This window comes from Arvicanthis niloticus, chromosome 4 (genome assembly GCF_011762505.2).
Source record: "Arvicanthis niloticus isolate mArvNil1 chromosome 4, mArvNil1.pat.X, whole genome shotgun sequence".
In the NCBI taxonomy this organism is placed as follows: domain Eukaryota; kingdom Metazoa; phylum Chordata; class Mammalia; order Rodentia; family Muridae; genus Arvicanthis; species Arvicanthis niloticus.
Genome location: NC_047661.1, coordinates 126,379,269 through 126,399,585, shown reverse-complemented (window position 1 = coordinate 126,399,585; position 20,317 = coordinate 126,379,269).

Sequence of the window (20,317 nt, the reverse complement as noted above, 5' to 3'; positions counted from 1 at the left end):
AGGACCAGTTTGTCAGTCTGTGCCCGGTTTTTCTATGGGCTTGTCAGCTGTTGAAAATCTGACTTTCACTTTAAAAAAAAAAAATTACATACATCTTTGCGTAGAGCCTGGGTCACTTTGTATTGTTTGTAATTGAACAACTCAAACAATTTTAGCATTTTCCCCACGAAGGCTATAGAATATTGGTAACTTTCAGGATTTAGAATTAAAACTTCCTTAACTACAACAAAATAAACTCCTCCTTCACTTACAGTGCCTTGCTCTCCTGGGTCTGCACCTCTGGGCTCAGTCAGGCCTCTTTCCACCCCTGGTTGACTTAACTTTCTCTTGCCCATGGTGGGCACTGCCCCAGTACTCCGAAGAAAGGATGTTTTGTTGTTAGTTCTTCTGAAGTTGGAACTAACTTAAGTATATTTGACCTAATGCATTATTTTGAAGTTTATGCTTTTGAAGGTCTAGCTTTTCTCATTTTTCAGCTTTGCTATAACAGGTTCCATAATTCATATATTTACTTTTTGTTGATTTAAAAAAAAAAACGATAATTTACTCTTGCTTTGCTATATTTACCCAGAAACTATATATATATATATATATATATATATATATATATATATAGTGTGTTTGTTTGTTTGTTTTTTTCTTTCATTTCAAGGGATTTAACTCAGGCTCTCACATGGTTCCCTAGCCCTTGAAACTAAAACTTTAGAGAGACAGGTGAAAAATCACTACTCTACAGTATTAATTATATTTATGGTTTAAAAAGAATATTTTAAACAGGAAAATTGCATAGATGTGACCATTGTCTACAGAAACCATATAATGGCGTATATTTTTGGTTTGTCACTCATAATAACGTGATCTTCTTTGGGTAGTACATATATCTAATGATTTTTATTTAGCTGAATGCTGGGTTTATTTTGAATGTATTATCTTCTATAAAGACTATGTAATTGTAGTATTTTACATTTAGAACATTCCCTTTTCATATTATTTTCCCTCACTTCTTAAAAATGTGGCTTCTCTTTTCTAACATGGAAGAAAGACATTGCTGAGACACTGAGACGGGAGGATTAGAATCGCAGATCTCCACGACTGTGCGTGGGGCACACCGTACATTGCTTGTTTGGGAGTTTTAATGAGAAATATAATATGCCACTCTTAGCACTGCTGTGCTAGCTAAATGAGTGAATGCCCTCTAACAATCTCTCCACAGGTGCTGGCAGCAGAGGAGAGGCAGCCATGACATACACACGCTCCGCCCTGAAAGAACCCTTGTACCAGGCTCCCTGTCTTTCAGAGATGAGTCACACACCTGAAGCAATAGTTGTTATCATTTAAAGTTCACCCCATTTATCTGAAATACTAGAGTCTGAAGTTAAGAATGATGCCCTTTTAAAAATATTTAATTGTTTCTCCATGAATGACGTAAACATTATTTTCCCTACATCTTTTTTTTTCTGTGAAAAATGGAATCATTGAAGGATTAATAATTGCATCACTCTGCTCTGGCTCTAAATATATTTCACAAATATTTATGGAGCATTAAATGAATCTGAAGTTACTATGACAACCTTCTTTCTAAAAGTAGACTTAATGTAAGCAATATTATAGATGCATAACTCTGTACTAGTAAGATCTATGGTTGTGCAGGCTAAGTAAAACAAAATGCAAAAAGCAGATAAAATTTGATCTTCATGAGTATACAACACAATGAAGAGAGACATGAAATAAAATATCAAGTGAAAATTAATCACAAACAATGGAAAGTGATTGTGTGAATAAAAGCAGAACACTATCTGCTCTTATACCAGGTGTTTGCATGATTGCTATTTTAAAGTTTATTCTTTTCATCTGATGAAACTTTTGTTCCAAACAGCACATTCAGCAGATTACTAATATGATCAAATAGATCAGAGAGGGAGAGTTTGGGCTGAAGTGCAAGCACAGAATCTTAATGTCCAATTTTGCCCTTCACCAACAAGCAGCATTCTGAAGGAGTCTCCACAGAATACGAGAGATGCGAGAAATAACTCCTCTATCAATGGTACAAAGAGAAAGGGAATTTAATGAACTTTACAGAAGTTAAAGTAATTTTAAACTCATTAAACTTGCACAGCAATCTTTTATTGTTTCTTATGAAAAAATCCTTGGGAATAAGAAACTGTATTTCAATATTCTCCTGGGGAGTTTATATTCTATATAAATATGCACATCTCGGTAAAACATGTAACAGTGGTAGAAAACTTTGAACATGTATATTTAAAAGGATATGTAGATGAAATGAAGTAACTAAATCTTCAAATTTAATTATTCCACAAAATTCATAAAACTAACTCTTCAAAGTCAAACATGTGCACAAACTTCTAAATGTTTAAAAGATCTTCTGAACTTACTCATTTTTTCTTGGTCAGGTCACAGAACTAAGGTGCACACATTCAGGGCCGGTGTTGGTTATTGCTCATTAGTGTTCCTAGGGAAAACGTTAATTAAATATTATTTTCATTTCAGTATATTTTGATATTTCTGAATAATACATCCTCAGTGAACTTTTATAAATATTTGGATGTTATATTCAGCTGAAACTAAGTAACTTTCTTAAATAAAACTTTTACATTTTTCTGAGGCCTTACATGCCATAACTGACAACTATCAGGTTTTAAAGGTAAATGGGTATGCTAGAAATGTAGTTAGAGGCAATTCACTGTTGGGCTGCATCCTTTGCAGGGTACAAAAGTCTCATGCCAGTGAGAAATAAATTGTATATCTTAAGTTTGAACGTTAAGTTTGAATGTTAAGTTTTGCTTTTTGAAATAAAAAGATTTATTGTGCTTTTTCAAACTCTCTAAGGAAAGAATCTAGTCTCTGTGTTAGTTAGTTTCACTTTGAGACTTAGCATGCAGATCTTGACCAGAGAAATTTTTAGACCGTTCTCTTTGGGTAAAGTGACTTTCTTGCCTAACACATAAACAAGATATTATTAGAGTAAATCAGGAGGAGAATGGGAGGATGAGATGAGGGGAGGAGGGGAGGAAGGGAGGCAGGGAGGAATGGAGGAACAGAGGACGGGAGGAGGGAGAAGGGAGGAGGGAGGAGGGAGGAGGGAGGAGGGAGGAGGGAGGAGGGAGGAGGGAGGAGGAGAAACAAATGTAGGTCTCATAAGGATTAGTGCAGTATTCTGAAGCACTAACACTCCATGTAGCATTAAATATATATTTAAGTAGCTAATTCCTCATGTCTGTAACTTGTTTATGCTCTGACGTGTTGTTTCAAATGCATCTAATTTCATGGTCAATCACTACATTTATGATCTTTTACTTTTACTCTTCTCATATGTTTTTGTAACTACCAGATTAAAGAACATTTGTAGAAAAGCCAGATTTCTGGGCTTATTCAAGTGGCCAATGATGCTTGAGAATCATAGACAGACAGATGTATATATGGGAGAGGAAATGGGAGAGAGAGAGAGAGAGAGAGAGAGAGAGAGAGAGAGAGAGAGAGAGGAAGAGACACAGAGAGAGAGACAGAGAGAGGTGGGGAGAGGTAGAGAGACAGAGAGACAGGCAGTAAGATGTGTGTCCTATATATCCTATCTGCTAAACTCTGTAGTCAAGGTGAGGGTTAATGGTCTGGATATATGTCTTCATGAGTCAGTCTCCCACTGGAGGCAGTGTTGGTTAATTTCCCTCTCCTTTGTCTTCTAACACTTACTCCACTCTAAGACATCCACTTTAATCCAGTTCTGCTTTCCCTTAGAGAAAGGACTGAAAGAGCTGAAGGGGTTTGCAACCCCATAGGAAGAACAACAGTATCAACCAACCAGACTCCCCAGAGCTCCCAGGGACTAAAACACCAACCAAGGAGTACACATGGAGTATTCATGGCTCCAGCTGCATATGTAGCAGAGGATGGCTTTATCTGGCATCAATAGGAGGAGATGCCCTTGGTCTTGTGAAGGCTCAATGTCCCAGTGTAGAGGAATGCCAGGGCAGGGAGGCAGGGGTGGGTGTTTGGGAAAGCACCCTCACAGAAGCAGGGAGAGGGGTGATGGGATAAGGGGTTTCTGGAGGGGAAACCAGGAGAGGAAATAACATTTAAAATGTAAATAAGTAAAATATGCAATAAAAGAAAAAAAGATACTAAAATTTGACAGCTTTCACTGCAGCAAGTGTCCAGAATCTCAGATACATCTATCACACATTCTGTCTCTAGATCCATAGATGATAGGCTCTTGCTTCTGTCATTGCAAAAACATCTTGTATACAGTTTCTATTTCCCTTCATCTATATAGAGAAAACTTTAGCACTACTTTCCTGTATGTATGTATGTATTTATGTATGTATGTATGTATGTATGTATGTATGTATGTATCCCTTCCTAATATATTCATTTTAAACACTAGTAGGTGAAGATAAGGATCAAGAAAGACATTTGTGTAAACTTTTTATTAAAATATAGCATATGCCATAAATGAGCACACATTTTTAAAGATTGACTTAAAATTTTTAAATTAAAGGTGATTAAAGATTATCTTGTCATGTTACAAAATGACAAGATAAGCCAAAATTAAGTTTAAGACTAAGAATGAAACTGGTGATTAAATAAACTCGTGAAATACATCTTCAACTCTTCATCCAGTACTACTGTCAAAATTGTTTTACTTTTCACATTATTTTCTCTTTTTACATAAATAGAAAAGGATATATAATCCCGAGTCTTTCTTTAATTCAACAATATGTGCTGTGACTCACTCATGTTACTCATACTACAGACATCCACTGTGGGTTGATACTCTTGCTTTACTCTAATTACTATAGAATTGTTCTTTGAGTCTCTGTTGTGATAAACACCATGACTAAAGTTGGCAGGGAAGAGTCTCCTCATCTTCAGCTTCTAGGGAACAGTCTATCAGTTACTGAAGCAAGTCAAGACAAGGAATCAAGATGGAGCAGAAGCAGGATCCATGCAGGAAAGCTTCTGACTGGCTTGCACAGCCATCTGTCTTATACAACCCGGGCTCACTGGGCTCATCCTGTCTAGGGATGCCACTGTTGATTGTGTCCTGGGCTCTCAAACATCAATCTACAATCAGGCAACTTCTCTAAAAGACCAACCCAGAATCCAAACTGATAGGAAAATTTTCTTAAGTGACATTCCCTCTACACAGCTGAATCAAGGGGACAATGAAAATTAGTCAATATATTCAAATCACAATGTATAAATATAGTAGAAAATTCAGTAATCTCTTCTAGCAAGAATGGGCATTGGACTGTTTTTAGCTTGGATAAGAAGTATAGTTATGAACAATCTTGCATATAGTAAAACATGTAAGACATATACTTGATATATACCCCTGAATGAAATGAAGTACCAGCATGCTTATTTGCAAAACCAAAAATCGTAATTGTGTAATAGAAGGCAAATGAGTTGTGAATTTAAATTCTATGGACAAGCAGCAGGATCACAAAAGCATCTCTGTGTGTACCTGCAGGATGGCACACTTTGCATCTTCAGACAGCTGTGCCCAGTGACTCTTATCACTTCTGTTTGGCATGGCTCAACCTCATCTATCCAAAAACATACTTTAGTTCTTAGATAAGACGTTCTTACTACCATCTAGCTGGTCTCAGATATTAGCAATGGTAGATTGTTTTGGAACATATGCAATTCCTTCCTTTATTTTAGAATTTAATTTCCAACGTTAGTGAAATTCCTTCTGACTTACCACCAATATCCAGAACATAATCTACAGCAACTCTTCTTTCTCTTGACTGAGGCATCAGTTATATCTTTTGACTAGCCTAATCTCGTTGTTATCAGCCCAGTTCCCTTCAGACCCCTCCACAGTGTGCTTGCTTTCCCATTATACTTCCATCAAAGGAGTCACATGAACATATAGTGAATGGCTTCCTGAGAAGAGCATTCTGTTCTGTCTCCATGAGACTCAGCCTCAAAGAACTCATCCTGGATTACAAAGCTCAGGGAATCTTCTCTCCCGTGCACCTTCTGACTCTTCTTTATGCCTCCTCCCTCTACACATCATCTCTTTCAGCTCACATGCACCACCCTTGTTTTACTGTTTCAACGTCTCAAACCATTCTTTCACCAAAATACTTACATAATTTATATATCACTTCTTACTTCAATCAGAAACCTTCTGTTTTTCATGTCTTTTCTTGGCCACCTTGATAGAACTGTATCCATGAGCAGTATCCCCCTTCATCATATTCTATGCTTCTTTTCAATAATCTTGTCTTCTTCCCAATTCATTTTTTCCTAAATTACATAATACATACATGACAAGTTCATCTGCTGATTTTTTTTTTAGTCTAAATGAGGATACTTTAACTTTTCCTGGAAAAATGACTGTTTTGTATATCTTACACAATAAAGCAATGCATCCAATCTTTATTGGATTTAAAATTGGTTATTTATGGTTTAAAATATTAACAGTGTATTCCTGAAATTTTAAAGTCAACAAGTTATCCTTTCTTCTTGACCAAAATTAGATTAAATACGGAACTGTTTTGTTTTCTTTGAAAAAATTCAAAGAGAGCAAGTCCCCTAAGAAGTAGGGGGGTTCATACTAGTACTCATTAACACTGTAAGTGAAGCACAAACAAATACAAGCAATCAAGACAATAAAATAAACAAATAACACATTTGTCATAGTTTTACTTCAGTCTACAGATTTATAATTTTAAGGACTAAATGAATTTGTTTTTTTAACACTGCTCAAAACTGCTAAATAATTCACTTGATACCAAAATATGTCTATAATTTTAAATTTTCTACAGTTCATGACAGTCCTGAACCCATCAGGGAAGTACTTAGGGCTTTCATTGTGGAGAAGCCAGTTATTTACAGTGTGAAATCACTTACCAGATTCGTTACATTGGGTCATCAATTTGATGTGTATAAACAGAAATTTCTTCATTTGAAAAGCAGTGATAAAATATATTCATTTATTTCATCTTAAGCAGCATAAATTGAATATCTAGAGCATGGCAAAAAACTTTTTTAAAGGACAGAGTGTTGCTAAGATGCACAATAGTATGAACAATTACATAATCTAAATAAGTGTGTGCAAACGAACAATTCCAAAATAAAGTGCTTGCTGGATGTGACAACTCTCTCCCCCCCTACCCCCCACTTTTATACTGAAGTTAGGTTTTGGGTCTCTTTCCTTGAGACTACTTTCCTACTGGACATAGTGAGAATACCTTTAATATTAGCCACTTGAGGGTGAGGCATGAGAATAACATACATACATGCCTAGGCTCCAGAGCAAGTTCAGTGCTAGACCTGACAATTTATTGAGGCACATTCTCAAAATAAAATGCAGTAATGACAAAAAAAAATGGCTTTCAATTCAGTCTGTATCATGTCACTTGTCAACAATGGAGCACTTTCCAGTGTGTTCTATGCCTAGGTTAAACTCCTAGTCCATACATAAAGATATTCAAGTAATATTAAAAGTTGACATTAGTATGAGGTGAAATGATTAAGAAGATACATAAAACGTTTGGAGGGGGTAAAGAAGTCTAGGCTAGTAATGATTCATCTATTTAGTTATTCAATTAATGTATATCCGAAGTTATTAGAAGGAAACATGTTATTGACAAGAAAATACTGAGGGAGAGAAAATAAAATTATAAGGTGGCTATAGTTGATTAGGAAACAAGACAGTTATGGAATGCAGAGATAAATGCAAAAATGATGATTTATATAATTCTTTCAACAGGGGAGTAAGGTTTTTTGTTACTATATGATGGCTGAAAAGGATTTTGAAAGGAAAAATTTCTGGAGTTTCAGATTGGGATGAGGCAATATATTAGGTATGTAAACTCAAGAATGTTCATTAATGGATATATGCCTTATCAGTAAATCCAGAAAGGTATCATTGTTGTTTTATAAAAAAGAAAGAGACAGAAATACGTTTGATAGGGCCAGGTACAATGATGTGGGAGGGTGCCTCAGTGGGCCCATACTAAGGCATCCCTTTCCCTTGTGGTACCAGCCATACAACAGGTAAAGTGTAGAATAGAGTTTATTTAGGGAATGGGGAGGGAAGTTGAGAAGTGTTGAGAAGGGAGTAGAGACAGAGAAAGACAGACAGACAGAGAGACAGACAGGCACACACAGAGAGAGAGAGAGAGAGAGAGAGAGAGAGAGAGAGAGAGAGAGAGAGAGGCAGAAACAATGGCAGAGACATAGAGAGAGAAGAAAAAGAAGAAGGAGGGAAGAGGAGGAGGGAAGAGGAGGAGGGAAGAGGAGGAGGAGAAGACAGTAGCCTGAAGCTTGACACAGCCAAGAACACTTGAAAAGAGGGGGAGGGAAATGGGGAGAGAGGGAGAAAGGTGTTAGGGAGAGGAGAGAGTCAGAATAAGAGAGTGAGGCAGGGATAAACATCCCCTTTTATAGTAAGCCAGGCTTACCTGGCTATTGCTGAGCAGAGACTATAAGGAATGCTGACAATCATATCCTAGGTTATATGATTGGGACAAGAGAAGTAGAGCAATTTGCATACTATTTTTACAATATGAAAAAAAAATTAATAATTAAGGACTAAATGTATGATACCATTATTATAAGGTACACATTATTAGTTCAATTTTAATTTTGTTATTGTTATTATTATATGTGTCTGTGTGTGTGTCTGTGTGTGTGTGTCTGTGTTTGTGTGTATATATGTATGTGTTGCGAGCATGTGGGTGTGCATCACAGCAGGCATGTAAGATCAGATAATAACTTGGAGGAATCTCTTTTCTCTTCCTACTATATGGATCCTGGGGATCAAATTCAATTTGATATTTGGCAGTAAGTGACTTTAACTGCTGAACCATTTCACCACACCAAGCCCTATTATATATAAATAATATATGTATCTCATAGAAAGTAAACAATGCAATATGTTCTTTAGTTTGTAAGGAATCAAGGAATTTGGCCTTTGCCACACTTTAACCCAGTGCCCATGATTCCTTATTTTGACACTATTTTTGGTTTGTTGTTGTTGTTGTTATGGTTTCAAGTCCTTTCTATCAACATAGTAAAAATACATTTTTGTCACTTGACTCTAAAATGAAATCGTTTCCTTCTGTGATAAGTTTTGAGAAAACAAAACAGAACAAAAACAAAACAAAACAAAAAAACAAGAATGGTCTCATTAACCAGTAAAAGAGAGATTATTATAACAAAACGTGCTGTAGCATTATGAAACTAGACAAACATCAAGTATTTAATTATGTTAACATTTTGGCATTTTTGACATAGAAATGATGGGAAAGCAGCACTTTTCATTATAGAGTACTGTCAGTGGATGGGCTAGTTGTGACCTAATAACCAGTGGAAGAACACTTATTCCATATCACTAAGGTAGAAGAAGTTTAAGGAAAACATAAAGATATGTTGGCACAAAGCTGGAGTTTAAGAGCCACAAAATGCACCTAACTTAATTGAGAAAATTGGCAGCAACTCTGGTATTTTAGATAGCATATATGATAGAAGGAATTTGTCGGTAGAGCTGACCACTGCTGTCAAACAGTCTGATGCCTTTTAAGACATATGACCAAATATGACATCCATAATGGCAAAGGCATGTCCACACAGCATGGAGATACTGAGTAAGCCAGAGGAAATGGATCATTTCTCTAGGGATTTGCCAGTTAGGATTATACAGGCAGGAACTATGCTTCTATCAACTGAAGTACCTGATGGTATTTACAGTAACCAATCAAGTAAAACATTTTAAAAATAACTTCACTTACAACTGTTTTAACAAATTTAGGAATGGCACACTTTTGCCCTCCTGCCTCTATCCTCAGATCACTACTTGAGATTGGTGATTGGGGCTGGAGGAGCTTCTATTTTAAGTGATCAGGACTGAGACATTTTGTTGAATAGAACTTGGTTACTAATCTGTGACTATTCTGGTGCCTGAAAGTAATGAGGAAAGATGGGTCTTGTCACAGATATTGTCACCTAAAGTATCACCAGAGCACACGGACACACAACAACAAAATGTAGAGTGTAGAGTGGGCACTGGAGAAGACAAACAAGCCAAGCCCTCTTGCCCATAAGGCAAAGATTCACTCAGAAGTCAGATAAAATAGAAAGTGACAAAAAAAACCAAAAACAAACACAAAAACAACAACAACAAAATGCCAATAACAATAACACCCCAAACCCAAAAATAACAACAAAAAACCAACCAATCAAAAAATAGCAACAACAAAAAAACACCACCACAACAACAAAACACAGTGATTTGGAGCCACCCAAGCAGCATCTACATTCCTCAGAAGATACTATAGTTCATTATTCAGTTTAGAAGTAGCAAAGACATCACACATTGAAGAAATGATTATGTACCTGTGAGCTGTGAGAACAGTTTGAGTCTTTTACATTAGAATAATTGCCTTTACTGACATCTAGGACTAGGACTGAACTTGTAAGAATTCCTTCCAAAAGGGCCCAAGTGAGAATGCTTCAATCCTACTTGGGAAAAGAAAGCAGAGGGTAGAGGGAGTTGGGGAACCAGGGTGGGAGAGCAGAGGGGGAGGGGAAAAACAGAAACATGATCAGGTATTGGGGGAGGGAGGAATAGGAGTGAAGCCCTGAAGGCCAGAAGAATGAATGGAAATATGCAACCTCAGGAGGTGGAAGGTAGGGGCATGGGGGCTACTCCAGAATGTCCCAGAAACAACAAAGAGTTGAGAGATGCTCAGGACTCAAAGGGAGGAACCATAGATGAAATGATCAACATTGGGGAGAAGGAATTTATAGAGTCCATCTCCAGTAGAAAGACAAGGCATCAAATGGAGGGATGGGATTGATATCTCACAGTCAAAAACTCTGACCCAGAATTGTTCCTGTCTCAAAGAACTGAAGGGACAAAAATGGAGAAGAGACTGAGGGAAAGGTAGTCCAGTGACAGACCCAAATTTGGACCCATTTCAAGCGGAGTTTCCAAGGCTTGACACTATTATTGATGTTATGGTGTGCTTACAGACAGGAACCTACCATAACTGCCCTCTGAGAGGCCCAATAAGCAGCTGACTGAGACAGAAGCAGATGCTTACATGCAATCAATTGACTGAAGGCGGAACCACTGTGGTTGAATTAGGGAATGGCTGGAAGAAGCTGAGGAGGAAGACGACCCCATACTTCGACCTCAATGAAGCTGGACCCCTGTGATCTCTCAGATACTGAGCCAGGCAGCATACACTAGATGGCCTGAGGCCCCTGACAGATATACAGCAGAGGACTGCCTGGCCTGGCCTCAGTGAGAGAAGATGCACCTAACACTCAAAAGACTTGAGGCCCCAGGGAGTAGGGAGGCCTGGCAGGATGTGGGAGGATGGAGACATCCTCTTGAAGACAGGGGAGCAGGAATGGGCTGAGGAAATGTCAGAGGGCTGATTTGGAGAGGGACAAGGACTAGACTGTAAAATAAATAAATAAATAATAATAATAATAATAATAATAATAATAATAATAATAATAACAATAATATCCATCCAAAGTTGCTTGGCTTGTTATATTCTCATCTTACTGTCCCCAGAGCATGTACTGTCCCATTTCTTATATATAATGCTACATACTCCAAGGACCACAGCTTAGCACAGGAAGGCTAAAAGTACTTTATCCAGATATTTCAGGAGTCTGATGATGAATTTCTAACATGAAAAGGCAGTGTGTATCCTCTTAAACTAATTCCTCACACAGCAACACCCAGGCATTTTTTTCCCTCGCATTTTGGAATTAGTATCTGTGTGCCTTCCCTGGACCTCCATGTTTTACCTGTCCTTGGATTCATCAGACTCTCTTCTAATATGTACTTTCCACTGTTTGACTTCTGTTCCAGTGACACATATATTCTACTTCCCTAGGGATTCTTTACATTAATAACCAGGATTATGTAGGTCATACAACAGAAGTTTGTTTCAAAGTTCTAGAGACCACAAGTCTAAAGTCATTTAGTGATGAGTGGGTTTGTTCTTTTCCTCTTTCCATTGGCTTATGGGAGGTCAAACTTCTTGTCTCCTCATACAACCCTGTGTGAGGAGGAGCCTTTCAGTCTCATTGTCTCAATCTAGTCATGCTAGACAGGACACGGCATGTGTTCTTTCACTTGACAGTTACCTTCTCATAGGACGGTGACATCAACTGTTAGAATTGCAGTACATGAGTTTTCAGGTACACAAATCAAATCTTTGCAACATTCTAGCAAGCTCACAATGAGTAAGGCTGATATTTGGTTCTAATTTATTCTATTATTCCATCTTTATGTGGTGTCCAGTGTGGGGTATGTGTTGACATGTGTTAAATGTCTGCTTGATCTGTTCACTCATTAAGGAACATGTCCCTACTCCAGCATCCTTCCTCCCCATTTCTCTCCCTCTCCTGCTTATCTTAGTAGTCTCAAGAATCTCATCAGTTATTTAAGCCTTTCCCTTCTATTACTGTGTACATAAAAACAGACTCTAAACATATTTTAGAACCCTGTAAACACTCTGAATTGAAAAGAAGTGGTATTGTATCTCTAGTTGACTAGCAGCTGGATATAGGTCTCCATTTTGGTCATAGTTCTTCTTTCCTGTTCCTTTTTATGAACAGATAATATCCAGCATCCGGAAAAACTCACAATTTTCTAATTCACTTAGCTGTGACCAGTGAACCAATAACCTTTTCGTCTGGGGGATAAAGCTGCCAGAGTCCATTTTTTCTCCATTCTTTGTCTTCTTCCTTTATCCAAGATGTCTTCTTTTGCAGTGTAGTTTCCACCTGGTTGGTGTTCACTGGACTCTGATTCGCCATAGTGAAGCACTACTTATAGCTAATAATCCCCAAAACACAAGCTTCAAAAGTATCCAGAAAGCCCCACGACCTCATCTCATTCTCTGATAATCTCTCCAGAAACTAACTGTAAATAGACTTGCCAGTTTTATGGTAGAATTTTGCCCAGAGTCCAAAATGGGAAGTACATAAAAGGCTGACTATCTCTGGCTACTTCCCTGTCCATGAAAAGCTGAAATCAGAAAAGATCTCCCTTCTTTCTTCTCTTTTCTTCTCTTTTCTCTTACATAGTTTGCTATTTTTACCTTAGTATTTATTTAATCAAAGAATGTGCCTAGGAATCACCATCCATGATCATAGAACATTTACCCCGGTGCCAAACTTTTCCCTCTATAGATCATAACTTTTATAATTACACTTAAATTAATGTCAAAGGGTGGCTTTCAAGGTTATCTTTTAGTAAGAATCATATTTTTGTGTTCTAGGCACTAAATTTCCTTGATATTATTTTTATTTTCTATATGATGAATCATATTTTATCACTGAATATCATGAACTACACAGCCAACATTTCCTAACCAAATATATGCCACTTCTGGAAAAGAGAAGGCTCTAGAATAAAGAAAGGCTATTGATTTTAATGAGGTATTATTATATAAATATGAAACTAAATATCGTGCCCTGAATAAATATGTATGTACATGAGTTGTTCAAAGAACTAAAGCAAAGCACATGATTAATTTAAGAGCACACTAAACTTTCAAAATGATTATTTCAAAATTCTACTGGGTTGGATTATAATCAGCATTCTTACAAATGCGTTTCATCAGATATTAAATTATTGTTGAATGTAAAATACATAATATAATATTCAATTTAATCATCTCTAAGATTTTTCTACCAGACCCAATGCCAATTATTCTAATAATTATTTAACATAAATTTTATTTTGGCTTTCTGAAAATCAACCACATGTTTTTCTTGGTTATTTTTATATTGTCTATTGAACATGTTGGAAAGGAATTTTAAAAACTGAACTGGCATTAAACTGACAACAGCTTAAATTCTAAAATAGTGTGTATTAAAATTTCATTTTTGGCCATGTTTTGTTGGTTTAAAATAAATCTGAAAATATTTTTTTAATTTATGTAAAAGTGTAAGCCCAATTCAGCTCACTACATGTATAATAATAATAAAAATTATTATCACTGAATAAGTTATGCTCTCCCAAAATGCCACAATTAGGAGTTTATTTTTTGTCATAATGCAATAAAGGTTTTATTAGTGAAATAAATATAATATTTTGACAACCTCTAACTAATGAATTCTCAATTGTTTTAAACACAGAGAAGAATTTAGTGTAGTAAATAATAAAATTTGTTGTAAATATTGACAGTATCTGACAACAATATTTTATATCACTATGTACGCTGAGGAAACTAAGTTTTAATAAAGAAAATGCCATTTCAGGTAGATAATTACAAGAAATTATAGATTTAATCAAAAACTTTTGATTAACTAGGATAAAATATTATCCTTTTTATAGATTTTACAAAATAACATGCATGTAGTAAACACAACTTCTTGTTGATTGGCTCATCATTAAATAATAAGTAGGACTGATCACTAGTGTTATGATATTTGGTTGCCAATGTTCTTAATTCGAAATATTTTCAACTAATCTCTTGTGTCTACTAAAACTTTTTTTGCTCTTGAGTGTAGGAAGAGTCCCAGGGTTATTTAAATAAAATTTGAAGAAGTTTCTGGAATTTGAAGAAAACTTCATAGGTTTAGAAAAGTAGTTAAGAGTTTATCATTTGAGAATTTGATCAAATTTTGTTCACAATTTTTATATTTCTGGGTAGGCATTGTCAACATATTAAAATGATGACATCTTTCTTGTTATATATTGTCTGTGAGGATTTTTTTCTCACTTGAAGTTGACTTAATGTAGCTTGTACAAAGGAGATTCATTAAAGTATAACATAAAGCAAATTATATATTTTTATAAATTACTAAAAAAGGATCCTATTCTTATGAATTTCTAAAGGGTGCAGTTAAAAAATGATGAATGCATGTCTTGTATAGATGGCTATTACTTCATACAAACCTTGATCAAATTATGGTATTCAACTCTTTCTAATAGTTTCAAGTTTTATGATATAACTGATGGAACTTATCTATTTCATTTGTCAAAACAAATGTTGGGCATTACAGAACGAAAGGGGCAATTGTAATACAATCCTAATTTTTGTTGAAATAAGGTAATAAATGTGTCAGCTTGTATTTTCTTATGTCTACGGTGTCTCCACAGAAATGAAGATTTTTAAATCAGTGAAAAATCAGACTAGCTGTTCAAAATATAAATGAAGGAAACCAAATTTGTGTCAAAGTTCTTTGGTTAGATTATGTTTATATGTGTGTTTCTATTATTTTGTAGTGGTAGGTTGAAGATGTTCCATAAACTTTCAAACTTCTTCTAGCTAGTTAAGGAGAAGCCCTAATGGGTGCCAATGTTAAAGCACCCAAGATTCTGACAGATTTGTTTATAAACTCTAAACCAAAACTCGAGTCAAGGTACACAGGAGTTGTAAGAGGACAGGAAAAAATGATATAAATATTATAGTCATGTATGAGGTTCTTAAAAAAATAAAAAAACAGAAGTACAGAAAAATGAATGATTACTGGAGGGAGGGGGAAGAGAATTAACTTCACCAAGGGATGAGCCCTCCTTTTAATTGTTCAGTGCACAGCACCATTGTCTCCTCTTAAACCACATACATATGCTTTAAAAGAAAGATGGAGTCAGCAGGATATGTTTATGCACACACGTACATATAAACCATTGTAAATACATATCACATAGCTTTACCATGCACACTATCTGTAAAATATATATTGTGTTATATAAATGGAAAGGAGGCTATCACCATGAGAGTGGTGGGTTCCAGAAAATAGGGGAAAAAAAAGAGAAGGAAATGATGTGATTCTGTTTCAACCAAAACATGTAAAATAGAAATTAAAAACTTCCGTGCTATCTTTTCCAATGTTATTTATAAAACACTTATTTAAATTTTCTAGCAAATGGGTAACTTAGATTCGATAAATTTAGGTTAGAGATACACTAACCTAAATATGTTTCAGTGTACTTGTTCCTATTCTGGGAAATTTGCCATTTATTTCTTTAGAATGTTTTCATAGGACTGGAGTTCAGCTATCTGTGAAATTTGAGACAGGAAGATATGGTATGCTAGAGAAAAATCATCTTCATGTTTTGCCCATAGGTGGAGAAGAGGGTAGGACTTGATTTACACTTGGTTGCATTTGTACTGTTCAAGCCAGTCCATTGGATAATTGTGATAATTCAAATCTTTCTGCGGGCAGTTAGTGTGTAAAAACAGATAGCTTATTTCTCAGTCAGCGAAGTGAGCTGATTGAAGCCAGATCGGATTATTTTAAAGGCAAGTTTACTGGGAAGCTGCTCTCTGCAGAGTGTACTGGCCCCAAGGATTGAGGCCAGGGGAGTTGAGAGAGAAGAGAATTGAAACAAGAAGAGAGGAGAGGAGAGGAGAGGGGAGGGGAGGGGAGGGGAGGGGAGGGGAGGGGAGGGGAGGGGAGGGGAGGGGAGGGAGGGACAGGACGGGAGGAAGGAGAAAGAGAGCAAAATGTCTGGATTATATAAGGAGCAGGCTTTTGGGGAAGGACAGCCCATCCCCTGGGCAGAGCTGGGGGCAGGGTACTCCAGGTAGGGACTGAGAGAGGATAGGAGAACCTGGAGGCCAGGTCTGTTTTGACTTGCACCTCAATCCCTAGTCCTGGTCCAAACCAAACGGGTACTTGCTACCAGTTAAAATTAGGTCAGTGAAGAAATATTCATGTCTTTCTAGTTTGATAATTTCAGTAATAAAACAAGTGACAAATTCATCATTTTTGTAAAGATAAGCTTTAAAGAATTATGTTTTTCTTTGTTTTCATGATCTTATATTAATTATGTTTAAAAATGTGTGGTGATCAGGTGTGTGGATAAAGAAATGTGCGTCAGTGTGTGTGCATGAGGACTAAAAGCCAAATTCAGGTGCTTTCTACAGCCTCTGGGGATTATTTATTTATAATTAATTAATTTCTTCATACATTACATTTTTATCCATATATTATATATTTGAAAATTTCTCCTCCCAGATTCTATCCAACTATCTATTTAAATTCATGCCCTCTTTCTCTCTTCTCTCTCTCTTTCTCATAATAAAAACAAAAAATTAAACCCAAACAACAACAAAATGTCACACAAAATGCCAAAGCAAAACAAAGATATGTATATGGGTACACATACATGCACAAAGGGAGAGGGGGAGGAAGAAGGGAGGGGAGGGGAAGAGAGAGACAGAGAAATTCTTTACCTCAACTAGACACCACAGACGACCACTGAATTACAACAGTGTATTTCCAATACTGTAGGTTATGTATAAGTTTTTAAAACTGAGTCTTTCACTGGAACCTGGAACTCATCTCTCCAGTGCTGCAACTACCAGCACAAGTTCAGCACCTGGTGTTTACATGGATGCTGGGGTCAGACTCAGGTCCTTATGCTTGTACTGCACATACGTGGTAGAGCTGTTTCCTGGTGCTGAGCAGTCTCTCTCTCAATCACTACATAATGTGTATATATATATATATGTAAGTATATATGTGTGTATATATACATATATGTGTATATATACATTTATATATGTATATATGTGTGCATATATATCCACATGCATATGATATATAGACAGATATGATGAGGATATATCAGATTATATATACATTTTGTCTAAATAAGGGCACATATATGAATCAACGCAAATACAAACACACAGATTATAAAGGTAAGTCAATTTCAGTGTATCATAGTTGTAAAATCAACATCATTAAATGCTTTTCAAGATATTTTAAACATTTGCATCAACAATAAGTATGTTTTCTTCTTTGATGTAATGACATAGTATGTATTGGTATCTAATTCAACAGATTTCAGGACTCTCTGAAAAATATGTATATGCTAAATATTTTAAATTAATTTTATATATTAATTTATTGTAGAGTATCTTACCTGATGATGAAATGTGGGTTTTATTAAAGTCATTTTAAAAATACATGGGATATATATATATATATATATATATATATATATATAGTGTTATTATATATTATTAAATATATATATTATGTTCTGTTTTTTAAAAGTTTTTTTTATCATACTTTGAGATTGTACAATCGTCATTTATTTTTATCCTTACAATGAGAAGTTATTTTGATAACTGAATTTTTATAGCTTCCGTGAAGAATAAACTTGTGTGTCTGGATTTTTTATTAATTTCAGCTTTCTTATATATCATCAAAGGATCTTGTTTTCATTATTACATTCAGAAACTTAAATTTTCCTTTGGAATCTAACATATAATGTATTAGGAAGGGTTACTAACTTATACCCAAACAAGTATGCATTATTTAATAGTGAGTGAGAAGTTTTATGAATGTGAATACGCTTTTAGGGAGCTGACTTTGGTCCCTCATTTCCTGCCCTGACCTCTACTCAACTCACTACTTTTAAAGTTATAGCCACCTATGCATGTCTCTCTAAGATCAATGAATAATCCATTTTGTATAACTCCACACATATTAGCTTATCTTATCTCTCTAGCATCTCTCAGTTTTAATTTGCTGGCAGTTCATTTCTGCCTCATGCTTTATATTTTGTAATAGCCACAGTCTTCTGAAATGAAGACACAGTGGTATTCGTGTGCTGACTGGGAAGGTCCTCTGTGCTGGAGACTTACATTAGCTTTGCATGGGAGGGGAAGTCAGTATTTTTAAAGGAGGTCATGTAGGTTCCTAACTGGGCTTCCCTCCTTGTCCATGCTGTCTGTGTGCATAGTGTCCCATCATAGCTAGCGCATCTCCCTGAGGGTCCTAGAAGAAAGCCTGGTGTGTTTGGCCTTCTTTGGGATCTCAGCTCCCATTTTACTCTGAGGAGTTTTAAAAATTTTGCAAAGCTTGGGACAAGCTTTTTTTAGATCCTGAAACTCTTGTGGCCTCATCTTTGAGTTGGCAAATCCCTCACAAAAACAATAGGAGAGTGAATTTCAGGGTTTTAGGGTGTTCTTTTCCTCAGAACGATGATACCTCCTGTTCTGAGAAGATTGACAGAAGACTGTTGATTTCACATAAAAATTGTTAGCAATTTGCTTGGCCTTCTTGTTGATGGCATTAGATAGTTTATGTAAAATAAGTACTTTGCAATTATCAATGGCAACACTGTTTCATTTTTAAATAACATACTTGAATGTGAAATTAAGGACTTTTAAAGGGTTTATCTATTTTATGTTTATACACACGATACAAATGAGTGAGTGTGCATTTGTGCATCACATGCATGTATGAGGCCACATAGATCAGTCAGAAAAGGCATCATGGCGTACCCTGGAACTGGAATACTGATGGTGTCAAGATTCTGGAAACTGAACCTGGGTCTCTTGGAAGGCAAAAAAGCAATCTGCTGAGTCATCTTCCTGGCCAATAAAACAAAACAACAAACAAACAAAACTAAAACCAACCAAACAAAAAACTTGTTTCTCAATAAATTATTTATTTATAGTGATTTCTATGCCAATGTCATTATTTGGAAAAATGAGTGCTATTTTCAAAATATAAAATCTTTAAGCTATTTTTAACTAAGAAGAGAATGAAATATCAATAGGTGCTGGGCAACCAGCTAAAAATTGTTCTCTGTGCTTTGATCAGTCATAATTTTCTAAGATAGTTTACATCTGCTGCAACGGAAAGCTTCTTTGAGGAAACGTGAAAGCTGCACTTATCTGTGGTTATAATAAGTATTTACAATGTTGTAAAAATTACCTTGGTCTAGTAAAATGTCAGTAGTGGGTTCTCTTCTTAGATACATTACCGCACTACCCTCAGTGAACTTAGGAAACTATGCAGTTATATTTTAATTTGCAAATTATTATGAAGAGATAGAATTAGAGCAATCTTTCCTTTAGAGGTCTTCTATACTTTCATTTTGTGTGAACAATTTTTAAAATGTCATAAGCAGCATAGTTTAGTATACTTATTTTCCTAGAATATCTAAATTTAACCTTAAGGGTTTAGTGTCTTATTCATCATTGATAGATGTCTCCTCTGTCCTTTGTAACTATAGTCTTAAGTCTCTATATTATTGGACAATATGTATGTTTTATTTTAAACCGTATCTTTATACATGTGTATTATAACTCAGTCCAGAATAAAAAATAGAAGCTGTTGCTAATAAATAGATAACAATGGACAGCAAGTTGGACAACATTTATAGGTCAAGAGGCACAATAATTATGTAGGACTTCCTGCAGTTTATAATAACCAAGGTAAAATTACTATTATTTATAATTGCAAAGAGTGATTATACCCTAAGGATAAGTTCACTCTTAAGATAATGGGTGCAGTTATAATTCAACAGAAATGTTTATAGCCCTGAAAAACTGCCCAT